Here is a 14,420-nt window from a genome sequence, read left to right on the forward strand (position 1 = left end):
TGCAAATCCTATTTTATAACTTTGTGGGTCAGAAAATATCCAGCTCATGATGAGAAGCTCAGGTCATATGGTAACTTGGTGGCCTGTGTCAAATGTTCAGTTTTCAGTGAGGCCCAATAGCAGGCCAAGAGCTATCTCTCAAAGGGAGACTAGCTGTCTGCAGATGATGGTAGAGCCTTGTTCCAAAATCCCAAAAGTCTCCTTTGCTCTTCATTTATAGGGACCTACTTGCTGAAGGCTCCAAACAGGTTCCCTATCTGCCACAGACATCAAGCACCATCAATTCTGTTGGAGTATACAGTCCAAGGCACAGAGAATCCTACAAATCAGCTTAGATCTATTGAAGAGCCTTTTCCTGTTCTAGGCTCCCCATAAAACTAAAAGCTTTCTGTGTCACTTGATATATAGCTTGACATCCAAGAAAGAAATGTGCTTTCTACAGAATCCAAATAGTCCCACTAAATGTTTTGTTTCTTTCTTGGTAGTGGAGGGGCCAGATATGATAACTTAACCTTCACTTTAGAAGGCGTAGCTCTGTAAGCCCCAGATCATTGAACTCTTAAATATTTCAGTGAGGTATATAAGGCCTTTGAATTTTGGTTGAATTTTTTCTCATCCTTTGATGTGTGTATGTGTTACCACGTCCAAAGTGGTTGCTGCCCCCTCCTCTCTTGGTCCAATCACCATGATGTCATTTGTGGAAGAGACAGACACTCGAGATCCCTTTGAAAAAAATAACACAGGGATGGAGAGTTCATTTATTTTTGAGGTAAAACTAAACCTCAAAAATACACTGCTGGCTTTGCCAACTGGATAGGTACAGAGAAAATGTCATTTGCTAGACAGACAGCTATATACTATACACCAGGAGATGTGTTAATCTTCTCAAGGAAGGGCACCGTGTCAGATACATCAGATACTGCAATTGGAGCCACTATTTAATCAAAGTTTTGACAGTGAACTGTCATTCTCCATGATCCGTCTGTCTTCTGCACTGACCAGATCGAGCAATAAAGGGTGATGTGATGAGAACCACTGCACCTGCATCTTTCGAGTCCTTGATGGTGGCACTAATTTCTGCAGTTCCTCTTTGGATGTAATGCTGGTTTTGGGTCACTATTTTCCCTGGTAGAGGCAACTCCAGTGACTTTCATTGGTCTTTCCAACCATAAAATCCCTCACTCCACAGGTCAGAGAGTTCTGCCCACTTCTAAGTATATCTACCCCAATTATATATTCTGAAACTGAGGGCATAACTACAGGATGAGTTTGGGGACCTATTGGACCTACTTTGGGTCAGACTCAGCTAAAATTCCATTAATCACCTGACTTCTTCAGGCCTCTAACTGGAAGGCCATAATGCTTCTTTGGATCTCCTGGATTCAGCATCAATTCTGAACCAGTATTCAATAGACCCTAGAAAGTCTGTTTTTTTCCTTTCCCCCAGTGTACACTTTCCCTTGTATAAGGCTGTAGGTCCCTCTGGGGAAGGACTGGAGAACTCTTTGATATTTGAGCAGAATCTTTCCTCCAGAGAATCTGTCCTTTTCTTCATTCAGGGAGTTCTGAGTCTACAAACTAGCTCAAATCTGGAAATTGGATCTCAGGTCAATATTTCCTTCTGCTGTGATACAAGGTAATCTTTCTCTCATTTGTCATAAGAATTGTTATGCTTAATCAATGAAAGAAAAAATGCAGTGGGCTTCTTGTCTATGTCATGCCTGGAACACTATGACTGATTAGCTAGTACCAAAGGTTCATATGAGTCACACCACCATACAATTCAGTTCACCTCTGCTTCCCGTTATTAGTCAGACTATTTTGGACATTGTTTTGTCCATGATGCCCACTATGAAAATTACCATCATCTTGCCCTTGGCAATTAAGTTGCTACTCCAGGGCACAGTTGCATTAGATTCATCTAACTGAGCAACACCATCTCCATCCCTAAGGTCTGACACTAGAAAAAAAAAGGTGACAACAAAGTTCTGCAAAGGTGCTGGTGGCTCTCTCATCATTTTGTGTCTTATAGGACAAGTTAAGGACATGTCTACTGGGCCTCAACATTGTGCAGGATTAGGTTTTACACATCAGGCCACTCTAGCATTATACTTTCTCTGAGCCTTAAAATCCCCTTATCAACAATAAGCCAAGGGACACCAGGCATCTCCAAGTTCTTTTCAGTAGGTCATCTGTGGACAAATGCTTCAGCTCAAACTATTTACATTTTTTTAAACCATGAGAACTTTCATATTAAACATAGAATTTTATATTAAACCTTATATCATATCAATAAACTTAGCCTGATCTAGTTTTTTTCTTTTTTCCCTTTTTTTATTAGATATATTTTTTATTTACATTTCAAATGATTTCCCCTTTTCTAGACCCCCACTCCCCGAAAGTCCCATCAGCACCCTTCCCTCCCCATTTTCCCACTCAACCCTTCCCACTTCCCTGTTCTGGTTTTGCCAATACTGCTTCACTGGGTCTTTCCAGAACAAGGGGCCACTCCTTCGTTCTTCTTGTACCTGATTTGATGTGTGGATTATGATTTGGGTATTCCAGTTTTCTAGGTTAATATGCTCCTTCTACCATTATCTCACACCCTCACATTGCATTCCCACATGTGTTCCCCAGACTTCTGCTTGAATGGATTAGCAAACTCATTAAGCTCTTTAATGGAATTGCTCACTTCCTCATGGACTTCACTCTGTCTCTCCATCAGGAGCCTACTTACATTTTCATCTGGTTATAGGTCTAGAGGCAGCTATTAGTGGAACCTGAGACATCAGTATTGTCTTGTCTGATATCTCTTTCAAAGACGGTCCCCGCTCTTTACTAGACAACTAAGGATTTATTTTGTCAGGCAAAGGTAGAAAAGGCAACATTTTAGGGGGCTGGGTGAGTGTGTATCTTCTGTTGAAGCCAGGGAGATTATTTCCTTCGGAGAGATAAACCCTTGAGAACCTGAAGGTTCAGCATTCTCAGCCTCAGTAGGGCTCTCAACACACCCCATGTTGCAGGATCCTATTCTTTCCCAATCAATGCCCTTACTACTGCTCACTCCCTCTCAGACTGAGACTCAAGTTTTTGCTGTAATTCAGCTACTATTAATGAGCACTTTGATTTGACCTTACAAAACTTGAGCTCTGTGGCTGCTGAAGAGAAGATTCTCTTTCAGAACATTCTTAGAATCCTTTAGACCATCTTCCTGCCTAATGCTGTAACCCTTTAATACAGTTCCTCATGTGTAGTTGGTGACCTCAATCATAAAATTACATTTGTTGCTACTTCAAAACTGTAATTTTGCTACTGTTATGAATCAAAATGTAAATATTTGATATGCAGAATATCTGATATGTGACCACCGTGAAAGGGTTGTTTGAACCTCCAAAGGGGTTGAGACCCGTAGGTTGAGAACTGTTGCTTTGGAGTTTATGCACACTCGGTGCATGCAGTTTTACCCTAGAGTTCACTGTTGTCCTTCCTCATCTCATCCTGAGATGCTAGAAGTTGGTTAATTTTGTCACAGAGCTCATTCTTTTCCTCTGTCAATTTGTCGGGAGATGCTTAGAGCAACTAACCAGCAGCACCAGTTCCCTTATTTTTCCACAAATTGTCAAAAGTTTTATATAGTCTCTAAGTTTCTTGCTTCTCATGATAGGAGAATTAAGGTAACCAAATGCATTTGTCTTGGTAAATTTATAAATTAGTCTACACCATGGATTTTCAGTGCTCCCTAAGCATCTAGGAGAGGCTTCAGTTCCTATAGGTGTTGGCAAATTGGAAAGCCTATTTCTTTCTTTCTTTTCTTTTTTTTTCTTTTTTTCTTTTTCTTTTTTCCTTTTTTTGGGGGGGGGCTCGGCTTACTTTTCTTTTTTTTTCGATGTATTTTTATTTTATTCGATACATTTTTTATTTACATTTCAAATGATTTCCCCTTTTCTGGTCCCCCACTCCCCGAAAGTCACATAAGCCCCCTTCCCTCCCCCTGTTCTCCCACCCTCCCCTTCCCACTTCGCTGTTCTGGTTTTGCATTATACTGCTACACTGAGTCTTTCCAGAACCAGGGGCCACTCTTCTTGTACCTCATTTGATGTGTGGATTATGTTTTGGGTATTCCAGTTTTCCAGGCTAATATCCACTTATTAGTGAGTGCATAGCATGATTGATCTTTTGAGACTGGGTTACCTCACTTAGTATGATGTTCTCCAGCTCCATCCATTTGCCTAAGAATTTCATGAATTCATTGTTTCTAATGGCTGAATAGTACTTCATTGTGTATATATACCACATTTTTTGCATCCATTCTTCTGTTGAGGGATACCTGGGTTCTTTCCAGCTTCTGGCAATTATAAATAGGGCTGCTATGAACATAGTGGAGCATATGTCCTTATTACATGCTGGGGAATCCTCTGGGTATATGCCCAGGAGTGGTATAGCAGGATCTTTCGGAAGTGACATGCCCAGTGGAAAGCCTATTTCATTAAAGCCTGCTACTTAAAAAAAATCCATGCTTATACATCTTTTGGTCTAAAACTACTCCTGGTACAGAACAAACAATATATATCTCGTATATATAAAATTTATTAATGTGGCTTACATTCAGTGGTCCAATTATTCCAACAATGAGTATCTCCTGATGAAAAATCCAAGAATCCAACAGTTTTTCAGTCTATTAGGCTGAATATCTCAGATGATCTTTGGTAAACAATGGAATCCTGAAGACTTAATATCTAATGTCCCTGAGGGAATGAATTTGCCAGCAAGAGTGAGGGCAATCAGGCAAAGAGCAAAGGCATTTTCCTCCCATATCTGTTATATAGGCTGCCACCAGAAGGTGTGACCCAGATTTAAGGTAGATATTACTACCTCAAAAGATCCCATCAAGAAAAGTCCCTCGCAGGTATACCTAGTGTCTTAGTTGCTATTCTGTTGCTGTGAACAGACTCCAGGGCACAGTAACACTTATAAAAGAAATCATTTAATTGGAGGTTTGCTTACTGCATCAGAGGGTTCGTTCCTCATCATCATGGAGGGAAGCAAGCAGGCATGCTGCTAGAGCAGTTGCTGAGAGCTTTACATCCTGATCTGCAGGCAGTAGGCAGAATGCAAGACACTGGACCTGGTGTTGGCCTTTGAAACCTTAAAGTCCCCTTCATCCAGCAAGGCCACACCTACTCCAAGAAGGCCTCACCTGTTCCAACAAGACCACAACCCCTAATATTTTTAAGCATTTAAACAACTGGGGATCAAGTGTTCAAACATATGAACCGATGGGGGTCATTTTCTCTCAAATCACCACACTCGACAGCTTTGGTTTTGGTCAATTCCAGATACTGGTAAGCCATTTCTTAGCAGGAAGAGCCCACTAAGATTTAAACTGTTGGCCACCTTCCCTGATGTAGATTTTCTCACAATGATCAGTGGAAAATGGAAACAATTGGCTCTCATGAGTCATGGATCATACTGGAGCACCAGTCAGTGCTCATTATCAATCACACCCTCGCTCACACGTTTTCTAACCTCCATCATCACTGCCACTTATCCAGACAGTCGGGACAGAGGATAGAGATCTGTTATGACAACAGAGAAGGTAGGTAGTTCTATTGTTTTAACAAATGCCTCTGAAAGTGATTTTATTGTGTTCATGGATTTTATGTGTCAGGTGTTTGGATAGAAGAGATCTGAGCATAGTTTATCTCTGTCTCATGATAAGGGCATCTCATGGGTCCAGTGGGTGCTGGGGGGGCTGGATTCATCTAGAAAGCATTCTTACTTAGTGCCTGATGTCATTCCTGGCTTTTATCTAGACCCCAGAGGAGAGCATCTAAACATGGCTTCTATGTGCAGCTGCTCTGCATTTTCATGGATGGTAATTGGGTTCCGAGAATGAAGAACCCAAGAGGCTTTAACTTTCACAATATAGATTTGTTTTGTTCATGTTTGCATTTTGTTGTTGGAGGAGACCTTGTAAGAATTAAGTTGTAGAAGGGTATAGAGTCAAGAGTGTATGTGTAGCCCTACTTGTCAGGAGGAGTCTCAAACTCACTTTGTAAGAAGAGGATGTAAAATAGGAGAAATTTTTTTTTGTGGCCATTTTTGGAAAATATCATGTACCAGAGTCAATGGGCAGAGAACTCTGTTTCTAAATTTTTTTTAAATTTATGTTTATGGGTGTTTTTGCCTGAATGAATGTCTGTGTACCATGTTTGCTATACCCACAGAAGTCAGAAGAGGGTATTGGAACTTCTAGAACTAAAATTACAGATGGTTGTTAGCCACTGTATGGGTACTTGAATCAAACCCTGGGCCTCTATAAGAACAGCCAATGTTCTTAACGACTAAGCCATCTCTATAGCCCTGTGTATGGAGAATTCTTTTAAAAACTGGGCTCAGAATTATTTTCTATTTGATTCTTTACCAAACCTCCCCTGAACTTTTGACACACATCCCTCCCTGAGAGATAGCTAAGACTTCTCTCTAGGTAGTTTATATTTTATGCCCAGGTAATAAAAAACTGAAAGGATTTTATTAGTTTAAGGAAACAGAAAAGGAATGTTCCATCCATCCATCCATCCATCCATCCATTCATCCAATACATCCATCCGTTCAACTGAAGTTTATCAGACACTGACTGCATTCCTGAAACTATTCTAAGTTCTGTATATTAGATAACTGTGATTCTTCATTATTTTTGATGCTCTGAAGACAGCTAACCAATGAGGCAACAAATAAATAAGAAAATTCTTGACAGTTTGTGACAAGGACAGACTGTATATTTTTATCAGACTTTCTACTGTTATGATAAATATCTAACGTAACTATTTAAAAGAAGGAAATATTAACTCGCTTGCATTTTCAGGTCTCTCAGAACAATCTTATCTAGGCTGTGGAGAAGCAGAACAGCATGGTGGGGAGCGTGTGGTGGAGTAAACAGCTTCCCTCACAGCAGCCAAGAAGCAGAGAGTGACAGGAAAGTCCTGGAGACACAGTATAATTTCTCATAGAACACTCCCACTAGCCAGATTTTTCCAGTTTGTGCTTTGCCCTCTATAGTATCCACCACTTTCCAACAATCGATTTGAATTTTGAATCAACAGCTGGAATAATCTATTGAAGAAGTAAGAGATCTTATGATCCAATCATTTGCCAAAACACCCACCTCTAAGCACTGCATCAAGAACCAGCCCTTCAGTGTCTTTTGATGAATACTCTATAATCAATATATAATAGTATATGATTGAATCAGGGAGAGTGCACTTGTTGACTGGAGGGTTAGGGGCAGGTTTTCTAAAACATAAAGGAGTTGGTGAGCATGAAAAAGGTGTCTCAGGTCAGTTCTTTGGATCCACCTCATCCCTATTTCTCAATGTAAATATGGCTAAAAGCAGTGACCCACAGCCATGCCATAAGTGGATGTTACTATGTTTGAACTTTCCTCCCCCAAATGGGTTGCCCTGGTTTTATGTCACCTTGACATAAGCTAGAGTCATCAGAGAGGAGGGAGCCTCAGTTGTGAAAATGTCTCCATTAAATCCATCTGTAAGGCACCTATCTCCTTAGTTAGCAACCGATGTAGAATAGCCCTACTCATGGTGGGTGGTGGCTTCCCTAGGCTTCTAGTCCTGGATTCTGTATGAAAGCAGGCTGAGCAAGCCATGGGGGAGCAAGCCAGTAAGTAGCACCCCTTCGTGGCCTCTGCATTAGCTCCTGTCCTAGGTTCCAGCTCTGTTTCAGTTCCTGTCTTGACTTCCTTTGGTGGTGAGGGACTACGATGTGGAGATGTAAGCTGAATAAACCCTTTCCTCCCCAGCTTGCTTTCAGTCACAGTGTTTCATTGCAGCAATAGAAACTCTAACTACTACATAAATGAGCACATTACTGTTATATTCAGCCTCATTTACACTTTTAGAACATGGGCAAACATGTCCAGATTCTTTGCCAGAGTGTAACATGACTAAATCTCTAATCCTGTTCCTAATAGAGTCCTTATTCTTCTCTGAAACCTCATGAGTTCAGGTTGCACAACCTGTCTGTCTTCCAAACTTTGAGCAGACTTGTAAACAGAATTCTGCTTATAGGATCCTATGCTGTTTTTCAAGTCCGTGGCCTTCAACTCATCCACATTCTTCCCACAAACCAGTTTTAAAGGCCTAAGAACCACATGATCAAACTTGTCATAGGAACAACCTTATTCTCGATGACAATTTTCTATATTAGCTAATTTCTCCCCACAAGAACAAAGACCCCAACAGAAATAACAGTTACCTTTGTTCATAGTTCCGGTCCATCCTGGTGGGAGGATGGTAGTGTGACTATGTCTGAGGGGGAGCTACATGGTGGGAAAAGCAGCAGAGAAAGAATTGGCAACAGGGCTTGACAGTAACCCCAACGCCTGCGTCCTGTGACTTATCTCCGCTAGTCAGTCCTTACTGTGTAGGGTTTGCATGACCTCCCAAAGCAGCGGCACCAGTTTGGAGAACAAGTGTTCAAACGGCCTATGAGGACATTTCATATTTAAACCATAAATGATCACTTTTGTCTTTTAAATCAGGTTATTCGTTTTCTTGCTGAGTTAGTATTTTTATCACTGAAAAATGTATCTGAGATAGCATAATTTTGGATTGCAGGAATTTGAATTCATAATGGTGAGGAGTGTACCGAGGCGTGAAGCAGTTCATATCATGGTGGCCAGGAAGCTGAGTGGGATGCCTATGTGAGAAGTCTCTCTTAGTCCCCCCATCCCCAGTCTCTCAATGTTCCCTACCTATGGGATAGTGTTGTCCATATCTGGGGTGGGTTCATCCCCTTGAGTAAACGTCTCTGGACCCACTCTCACCCAGAGCTGTGCTTCATCAACCTCCTAGATGCTTCTCAGTGTCATGATGGTAAAGATCAGTCACCATCCTCTCCACTGAGCTGCTTGAGTTCCTGACATATTTTGACTATCATTCCCTCATTAGATGTATAACTTAAAATTTTTTTCTCTCAATGTTTTTATAACTTAGGAAAAATGCAAACTTTTCGTGAAAATATGGAGACAAAAGTGCATCATTTTTTTTGGCAATGATTTCCTGCTGAGCCTGGTATGGCCTTGGTGGAGACAGGGTGACATGGTTCCTGCCCTGGGACAGGGTCCTGGTGGGAGTCTACACGAGTGTTGATGGCTGCCTTGGGCGTAAGGCTTGTTTGTGTAATAATGTACGCATTTTCACATTCCTCCTAGGAAGGTCCTTTCTGTCAATGTTAATGGCTCCATGATAATCTAAGACAGCATGAGTCAGGAGGCAAAGGTGTGGCTAATACCTCACCTCAGCAGAATAGTAAAGGCTGGGGCCTTCAGAACAGCCCTTGAGGCTTTAGAAAAGAGCTCTAAATACACGAGTTAAAAATATATAATTTCTCAACTATGCAAAATATAAGGATGCAATATGGATTATGAGGGGCTTCATAATTCTAAAGGAACAAAGGCAACTACATTGATGAGCCAGCTTCTCAGAAAGATATAAAGGCAGGCAGATTCCTCAGTTCAAGGTCAGCATGGGATACAACAAGGTTAGGTCCAGGTGTGTTAGAGATGGTAATTTCAGGGCAGGTTTCACCAGCATCTGTGCTTAACAAAGGCAGACGGATCTCTGAATTCTTTTGCAAAGTTAAAAAGTTTGCAATGTTAAAATATGTATACTTGCTCTTACTTAAAAATCAAAGCACTGAGGTCCAGGGATGCTGATTCATAAAATAATCAAAAGGAAAACCTGGAGCAAATGACTAGATTGAAATGTAAAATAAAAGACTGGACCTGTGATCTGTAGAAAATGGGTTATCCAGAGAATTTTGTAGGATAAAAAGAGAGAACTTCTTGGAGAACAGACAGACACATACATACAGACCAACATAGAGACAAACACACAGACAGACAGACAGACAGACAGACAGGAAGACAGACAGGAAGACAGACAGACAGGAAGACAGACACACATCAATATCAAATGGTGTTTTTAACGAAAGCCCTTTGGAAGGTTTATGACCAGTACTGAGCCTCACTGTAGTCAAAACACACCCCCACTTAATTTGGACAGGTTCTGTGTTAAGCAATGGACATAAAATATTCCATACATAGTAAGTTCACTTGCCATATATACACAGTTAACTAACTTGCTCAAAAATAGCAAAGAAACAAACTGTAGAGCATCTGCACCTATATTGTAAGGCTTGATGGATGGACACGTGCCCATAGTAAGGCTACAATCTTCTCCTGACTAACTATGATGTTTAATGGAGGATCAGTAATTCTGAAATCCAGGTCAACCTGAGTCAGCAAGACTGCTTTTGTAGGGTGTTTTCAAGTAGACACCTTCTCTTTGAGTTCTTCCATTGCTTGGCTGTATCCCTTACTAATATATTTTCTTCTCTTGTTTTCTTGAAATCTGTAGTAAAGTAAACATTATTTGGTTAGGATCACTATTGCTGTGATAAAGTAGCATGACCAAAAGCAAGCTGGGGGTAGAGGGGCGTGGGGTTATTTGGTTTACCTGTCTTAGTCCACCGAGGGAAGCCAAGGCCGACATCCAGCAGGGCAGGAACCTGGAGGCAGGAGCTGATGCAGAGGCCAAGGAGGGGCTCTGCTTAGTAGCTTTCTCCACAGGACTTGCTCAGCCTGCTTTCTATAGAAGCCAGACCACCAGCACGGAAATCGAGCCACCCACAATGGGCTGGGCCCTCCTCATTAATCACTAATTAAGAAAAATGCCCTACAGATTTTTCTCAATTAATGCTCCCTTCTCTCCTATTCAGCTTGTGTAAAGTAGGAAAACACTAGGCATCACAGACTTACAAGAATCAAGGTCACCATGACCTGAAAGGAAGAACAAAGAAAATTGGCTGCAAAGTATCTTAGGAGACTTAATAAGCGCAGACACATTTACTGTGAAAAGCAGGAACAGAAGACTGATATGTACGCTTTGATCCAAAATTAAACACAATATTCAGTAAGGCACAATTATTTTGTCAGGCATTCATCTGTGCCGGAGAACGCTAAGCTTTCCAGAGTCAGGGACATTGACTAAAGCATCATCCCCAATTGAAAATAACCATTTCCTTCCGTCCTGTGCAGTGGTATGTGGATGCCCTCTCTCTTGGCTATACTGTCTACATCATCTACAAGAGCCACGGTGAGAGAACATATAGATATGAAAGAAGACTAAAATAGGGCGTGGAACTGGTGTTGAGGAAAGGCGGGACAGAACATGAGTGATGTGAAAGCAGAAAGGAGGGTATGGGGGGCGGGAAGGGGCAAGGGCTGGGGAGGTTGGTCAGAGGAAGGGGAGACGCGAGTCAACAAAGATGTCATGAAGACACTCAATGACAATGAAAACCACTGTTGTTTTTATACTGTTACTATGCAGAATAAGATGAATTTACAGACACTCTGGCCTTAAGACATGTTTTGATTTTATGTCACCCAATATTTGCTCTTCATTTACCCCAAGAACTCACCTCACTTGGTTGTCTAGTAACAAGCACTAGGCGTAGTGATGCATACCTTTCATGTTGGCCTCAGGAGATGAAGACAGGGGAATGTCAATTTTCAGGCCAGGCAGAGGTGTGGAGTGAGACTTTGTTAGGAAGGGCGGGGCCTGATGAGAAGCCCAGTCTGCCATGAGATCAGTCATCCCTGGAATTGATGGAAGGCACTGATGACTTACAGGTGCGTGTGTCCACCCAGCACCTGCTTCCGTTCGGAGTCTGTATTTAACAGTCTGACAATGTGATATATATTTTAGGACTGAAGAACTATTTATGCCTATTTGGAAACTTAAAGAGAAAAGAGTATATGGAAGACAAAACTGTACATAAACACACAATTGAAATATAATCAAATGCATGTTGTCCTTAAATGAAGAACTTCAGAATGCTTGATGTATAATTATTCCTAGTATATGCTTAAGTGACTACAAAATGCTCTCTTTGATACATTTGTACATTTCAGCTTTATCACAAATAATACTATATGGTCGTTGGTGTTACACTTATTTGTTTTTTCTGTTTCTTAAGACAGATCATTAAAAGTAATCACTTGGTTCAAGGACATTAACATTTTAAACATTTAATATGTGTTACCAAATGGCTTTCTAAAGATAATTACACAAATTTAATTCACTCTCTCTTCTATCCTTTCTCTCTCTTTTTCTTTCTTTCCTTCTTTCTTTCTTTCTTTCTTTCTTTCTTTCTTTCTTTCTTTCTTTCTTTCTTTCTTTTCTTCCTCCTTTTTTTTTTAGATTAGGCAGGCCTTATACTCATAATGATTCACCTGCCCCTGGAATTAAAGGTGTGCACCACCACACCCAGCTATAATTTGTTAAATTATTTATTTTTCATTTTTAGATTAGTATATGATTAAATCATTTCTTCTTTACCTTCCTCCGGTCCAGTGCTCCTCACACACTCTTCCTTGCTCTCTTTCAAATTCATGGGTTATATTTTCTTTTTACCTTTTTTCTTTTATTGAAAAAAATTATATTTCCATATAAACTTTTATATTTCATATAAATTTTATATTTTCATATAAAATATAACTACATAGTTGTTATAGTTTTATCTCCCTCTATTCTTTTCAGTACCTTCCTACTGCTTCTCTCATCTGGACCACCCTCTTTCCGTCTCTCAACAGAAAACAACCAGGTTTCTAAGGGATAATAATGAGATAGAATATAGTATAATAAGATAAAAGAAAAATAAACACAGCAGAATAGAACAAAACAATCAGGAGGAAAAGAGCCTAAGAAAAGGTACAGGAAACAGATACAGATGTAGAGATCTACTGGTTTTCACACCCAGTCATCCTATAAAAACAAGACCAGACACTGTGATATTTATGCAAAAAATCTCTAGGATAGGGTAAAAAAGAATAAAGTAAAAACAAAAACAAAAAACGATAGAGGAACTGGAGAGATGGCTCAGCAGTTAAGAGCACTGACTGCTTTTTCGAAGGTCCTGAGTTCAAATCCCAGCAACCACATGGTGGCTAACAACCATCCATAGTGAGATTTGATGCCCTCTTCTGGAGTGTCTGAAGACAGTACAGTGTACTTACATATAATAAATAAATAACTCTTTAAAAAAAGAATTTTTAAAAAGCCCCGAGATCACATTATGAATGAAATAAGGAACCCCCAAAGATTGTATTGCATTTATTTTTGTTGGCCTTCTACTGCTGGGCATGTGGCCAACCCTTAGTAGTAGCTTCCCCTTTACATCTGCAAGTGGTTGTCAATTGGAGACAGCTTCTGAGCTGGGGATGGGGCACTTCGGCCCCTAGCTCTAGGACCTCGCATGGTACAGACCCAGTGCACACTGCGGCATCTCTGTGAGTTTCCATGCTCTGTCCTGCTCTGTTTCGAAGGGCTCATTTCCTTGATGTCTTCCATCCCTTCTGGCTCTTAAACTCTCTGCTTCCTCTTCTGCAGGGTTCCCTGAACTCCAAGGGGAGGTGTTTGATAGAGACATCCCACTTAGGACTGGCATGTTCCAAGCTGTCTCACTCTCAGCGTATTTTGTGGGTGTGAGTTCCTGTGTTTGTTTCCATCTGCTGGAGAGGAAGTCTCTTTGATGACGGCCGAACAAAGCACTGATCTCTGAGTACAGCAGAATACCGTGAGGAGTCATTTTACTGGTAGCTTTCTTTTTTTTTTTATTCGATATATTTTTTATTTACATTTCAAATGATTTCCCCTTTTCTAGCCCCCCACTCCCAGAAAGTCCCATAAGCCCCCTTCTCTCCCCCTGTCCTCCCACCCACCCCTTCCCACTTCCCCGTTCTGGTTTTGCTGAATACTGCTTCACTGAGTCTTTCCAGAACAAGGGGCCACTCCTCCTTTCTTCTTGTACCTCATTTGATGTGTGGATTATGTTTTAGGTATTCCAGTTTTCTAGGTTAATATCCACTTATTAGTGAGTGCATACCATGATTCTACTGGTAGCTTTCTTTAGTAGAACAGGAGGATTTGGTTTCTCCCAGGTCCCTGGGCTACCTAGTCTCAAGTTCTTGGTCTCCTAGCGTCAGGCATGGTGGAGTGGGCTTAAAGTCAAATCTGATATTTGTGCCACTACTGCATTAGTATGTCTTGCAGGCAGAGCATCACTGTAGATTAAAGGTTTTGTAGCTGGGTTGGGGTTTATGTTTCTCTACTGGTAGTGTGTAGAGTACCTTCTGTCCAGTCCACAGGGGAAGACTCTAGGTAGGCATCCACCCGACTTCATCCAGTTCAATGAACCTTGCAGTCAGTTGGTGGAGAACAACCTATACCTTTAGCTGTGTTGTTTCGGGGTTCCTAGAGAACCCCTTTGGCCAACAACTCGACTAGATGTAACCCATTTCCAGTACTGGAAACTTCATTTGATAGCAAGAAATGTTCAGT

General features: G+C 41.0%; 1 long non-coding RNA gene across 2 annotated transcripts; it reads right to left on the reverse strand.

Moving 5' to 3' along the window:
* Positions 1-4,968: 4,968 nt before the first annotated feature.
* LOC127691434 (uncharacterized) lies at positions 4,969-11,674 on the reverse strand. 2 transcript variants are annotated; one of them, XR_007979262.1, is made up of 3 exons: positions 11,500-11,674; positions 10,536-10,600; positions 4,969-10,430 (listed from the first exon to the last, which is right to left on the reverse strand). It is a non-coding gene; the product is annotated as an uncharacterized LOC127691434 (long non-coding RNA). The 2 variants fall into 2 exon arrangements; XR_007979263.1 differs by having other exon boundaries at positions 10,536-10,667.
* Positions 11,675-14,420: the final 2,746 nt, after the last annotated feature.

This window comes from Apodemus sylvaticus, chromosome 8 (assembly GCF_947179515.1).
Source record: "Apodemus sylvaticus chromosome 8, mApoSyl1.1, whole genome shotgun sequence".
Lineage (NCBI taxonomy): Eukaryota > Metazoa > Chordata > Mammalia > Rodentia > Muridae > Apodemus > Apodemus sylvaticus.